The following is a 5075-nucleotide window of genomic DNA, read 5'->3' on the forward strand; positions in this document are numbered from 1 at the left end:
GGAATGCCCATTAAAATATAGTGTCTTCAACATGAACATTCTGAATGTACCTTTGTTTTTAATTTTATTATATGAATTGTCATTTACTTTCAGAAATAATCATATTCATGGAATGGAAAAGATAAAGAATATGTTTTAAATACTTCCACTGCCATCTATTGGCTGCTAAATTTGTTGTTGCAATGCTAAGTCAAGACATGCCAACTACGATTAGGTAAGGAGGAAGACATTTCACACGCTCAAGAAGAAAACATCCACCTGGATGTCTGAAAGCTTAGCAATATCACAATGCACGTCAGAATTCTATATGTAGCATTTCAAATCAGGTACTATACTTGATATGCAATGAGTAAACAGAGATAGAAACATTTTAAGTACAAATTCTAGAGTCACAGGTCCCAGTCAATTACATGTAATACCAACCATATAATATTTTGCTTACAACACAAATAAAATAAAACTAATGAATTTTTTGTATAATGAATAATTTTCTTTTTAAAACTATATTTTCATTGATTGCAGAGAGGAAGGGAGAGGGAGAAAGAGATAGAAACATCAACAATGAGAATCATTGAGCAGCTGCCTCCTGCGCACCCCCTGTTAGGGCTTGAGCCTGCAACCCAGGCGAGTGTCCTGAAAGGGAATCAAACCATGACCTCCTGGTTCATAGCTTGATACTCAACCACTGAGCCAAACTGGCCAGGCAATGAATAACTTTCTAAAAGCCTTGTAGCTTTTACATGTACAGTGTTAATCCTTTTTTTTTGTCATTGTAAGAATAAAGAAAGCTATTTTGTGTCACAAAAATGGCTCAATTAATAGGATTTTTTTTCTTTGTACAGGGATCAGAAATGAACAAAGATTGTGAAGTAGATTTTTAAAGATGTCTTTTTTTAAAGCTTCCTTTTTACATGTGTATTATAATTGTTGAATTAGATAATTTAATCATTCAAATTAAAGGACATGCAATTAATTAGTTTCCAGTAAAACTGTTTTCTCATTCAGTATTGCAATTAAGCCCAAATGAATGCTGAAGAGTTAAACCAAGGGAAAAGAAAGACACCGTTTTAAAATTTGGTTCTCTCTTTCTGCCTCTCATATGAGTACTTGTGTACATTTATGACCTATGAAAGTCCTCATTGAGCGAGTTGATAGAGATATATAGAGAGAGATGGGAAGGGAGAGAGAAAGAGAAATATTGGGCACATACTATACTGGAAAATAACACAATTTTCTAGTGGTATAGTGAGTTATTAAGATTTTTCTCTTTTTGAGATCCAACCCACATCACTTTTGGTTTATAAATCTGTATGTGGTTTTTAATGTTATATTTTTATATAGCATTATACTGTAGTGCACATTTTTACTTGTTACTGTCATATTAATTAATTTTTGGCCTATAATAAAACTTTATAAGGTTATATAGTGAGATGAAATATACCTGTGAAGTAATATATTAGAGAAATTTAATGTTTAATTTTTCTGAAATGTAGCTATTGTTAGTTTTTTTCTATTTTTATGATAATACTTCAGTTTTACCAAGGAAATAAAGTCATCATGGCATCCAAAAGATTTCATAGGTGATATAACTTCTGTAGATTTAAGTTTATTTTGGAAATTAAGTCCCATTTTCCAATTTTTTTTTATATTCAAATTGATTATTTCAACATATGAAAGAGAGATAAAACACTACTTTCCATTATCAATGCCACCAATGTCTTCAGGAGGGTTAGCTAGACAATGAAACACAAATATGACTATAGGTATTTGACTCTGTCTATAACTTATAACTGTTGTGACTGATTCTCCTTCTCTGGTTCCCAGAAAGAATATCTCTTATGTGAACAGAAGTCTTTTTGATTTTACAGTGTATTAAATATTTTGATAACATGTGAATAAAGTTGTGCTGCTCTGTGCTTAAAAATAAACAGAACTGCCCTGACTGGTTTGGCCCAGTGGATAGAGCATCAGCCTGCGGACTCAAGGGTCCCGGGTTTGATTCCGGTCAGGGGCATGTACCTTGGTTGCGGGCACATCCCCAGTGGGGAGTGTGCAGGAGGCAGCTGATCGATGTTTCTCTCTCATTGATGTTTCTAACTCTCTATCCCTCTCCCTTCCTCTCTGTAAAAAATCAATAAAAATATATTAAAAAAAATAAACAGAACACTTAAAATCCAACCCCAAAACAAACGCACAAGAGAAGAGGCCTTTTGATCTTAAAGTGATGCTTTCTTTCTCTGTAGTGACTTCATTAGTCAAGGCTCACATTGGCTTTCAAAGGTGCTCATTCCCCCAGAGAACTGCTTTTCTGCCTGGTAACATCTTGACATCCTTGAAGACGAACCTCAGGATTGGAGATGATTCAGCAACTTGTCCAGGAACTTGCCTGCATTCGACCCATTAAAAATTAAAACGGTTCAGAATATAATGAGAGTTCTCATCAATGGATTGTTATTGCAATTGCTATGTGTATACACATCCTGACAAGAAACGAAGTACATATGCTGGGGTCAATGTAGATAAGAAAGCATAGAGCGATTTAAAGGGAGAATCTAGTTGAATTATGTGTGCAGATGAGAAAAAACATCCGTGTGGAAATATATAGGCAGTGCAGTTCACAGTTGCAACTCAGAGTTGCTTAGTCTTTCACATCCATACAGCTGTAGTTTCTGTCTACATAAAATCCTATAGACAACCCAGCTCTGTGTTTCCTGCAGAGAACCAAGCAGCGGCAGCCACAGTGTTTGGCTCCCTCTGCCACTCTAAATGATTAAGAATCCGAGCTCTGGAAGCGGGCTGGTTGGGTGTGAAACCCTACTCTGACACTTTCCTCTTGTACACACTCGGGAAAATTACATAAATCTTCTCAGCCTCAGTTTCTGTACGCGTATAATAGAAGCAATACCTTCTACTACTGTGGAAAGATCACATACGATGGTACCTTTAAAGTGTTTGTTACAGGGCCTGGTACACAAAAGTACAGATTTAACACATTTTAGCCATTATTGATATGTAAGATTCAAACTTATTTGGTTAAAAAAAAAAGAGAAACTGTGCTTTATTTTAAAGAGAAGAAAAGAGTGGGACACAATCAAACACTTGGATCCGAGCCTGACTGTTTTCAATTCAAAAACAGCTTCGCAACTCAATTGAGAAAGACGCAAACTCATTCGTGTTTTGGCTGCTCACCGTTCCTCATCCTAGCATGATCAATAGCACAATAATGAACACAATAGCACCCTGTGCAGCCAGGATAAAGATATTTACTTATTCCACAGGTGGCCTATGTCATAGGAACCTATGGAATGAGTGGGTTTTTTTTGGGGGGGGGGGAACATTAGCCCTGGTGGCACTGCGGTGACTCCTTTACCCACAACATTGAAGGGCACCCCTTTCAGCACTCAGGGCATCTTTCTGGAAGATACTTTTATGCCAACACTCATACTCGATCATCAAACCCTTTGATGATAATAAACTTCTGTTTCACATAGAATATGGATCATGAAGAATTCATTTGAAAAAATCTTTAAATAGCAAAAGTGAAAAGACAAGAACTAAAGAAAGATCGAGAGAAAAAGAATGGGTGGCTAGGAATTCAGTGAGAGAAAGTCTAAAATTCAGAGACAAAAAAATAAAAGAAAAATAAATGATCACAGCCACAGGATAGCCAGGGCACAAAAAGGGGGGGAGGGGAGAGAAGAAATAGAAGAAAAGAGGATGGGAAGACAGCTGGGCTGAGGGTGCTGAGAAGAAGCTTAGTCTGAAAACCATATGAAGCCATACAGAGTCTGCACTCTCATTTCTGCCTAGCAACACTCTCCCTGCTACTGCTGTTCTTTGCTTTTGCACCAGGCATAGTTTTAAGTGTTTTTTTTTTTTCAAACATAATCTTTACCATAACCATAGGAGGTAGGCAGATACTAGGATGATCACCATTTTAAAAAATATACTTTATTGATTTTTTTAGAGAGAGGAAGGGAGAGGGATAGAGAGTTAGAAACATCGATGAGAGAGAAACATCCATCAGCTGCCTCCTGCACACTCCCTACTGGGTATGTGCCCGCAACCAAAGTACGTGCCCTTGACCAGAATCGAACCTGGGACCCTTCAGTCTGTAGGCTGACGCTCTATCCATGAGCCAAACTGGTCAGGGCATGATCATCATTTTTAAAGATGAGATAACTTAGACACCAAAATAATAAGCAACTGGAAGAAACACAAACTGGTGTTTCCCTTTTCCTTACAGGTAGTAATCAACTTTGATCACCCTCAGAGGTTTTAAATTGAATGCAAGGTGTCCCATTTAAGCCCTCCTTGACTATTAAGCTATGTGGTCAACATACCACAACAAAACCAAATCCTTCAGTTCGGGTATTGTGCAGTGTACTCAATTACTCAGTCTCAATTAACCAATGAATAAGTCTCACCTTATTTATACTAGTAGAAATGCAATCATGGGGTATTTTAAAAGTTTTGGGGAGCACTAAGATTAATTTCATTTTGTCTATATTAATGAAGAGGAATGAAATGTAGTGTGTATATGAGTAGAAGTTTAAAAAATATTGTTTTTCTAAGGAATATTTAAAAATTTCGTGCTTTTCTTATTTTTAGCCACGCTCATCCTTTCTCCATCCTTCTAGATCTAGAATCTAGATTCATTATATGTGGCTAAATTAAGCATTAAATCTACATTAGTAATTAATGATCAACTGAAAAGCATTGAAAAAAAGTAAAGTATTAGTAAAAGCCACAAACTTGAAAACAAACCTATTTTGGAATTGGTATTTTGAGAAGAATATTTTTCATGTTTTTCCATTATGTACTTCAATGTCATTTAGAATGTACTAGTAAAATGAGTACTGCAATTTATTTCTAGTTAATCTCCATAGTACTGCTGTGAAGAAAGTAGATGTTATGCAGTGTATGATTACAAGTAGATACCAGTTGAATATTTTAAACCACATTTTATGCACAATAGTTTCAAATTGGTTCTGATTCAATAATTAGGAAATTCACGTTTATGTGCTAAACTCTCAACTAAGAGATTATATCGTCAATTTGAGACTATATTGTTA

The sequence above is a fragment of the Myotis davidii genome, unplaced genomic scaffold (genome assembly GCF_000327345.1).
Source record: "Myotis davidii unplaced genomic scaffold, ASM32734v1 scaffold506, whole genome shotgun sequence".
Lineage (NCBI taxonomy): Eukaryota > Metazoa > Chordata > Mammalia > Chiroptera > Vespertilionidae > Myotis > Myotis davidii.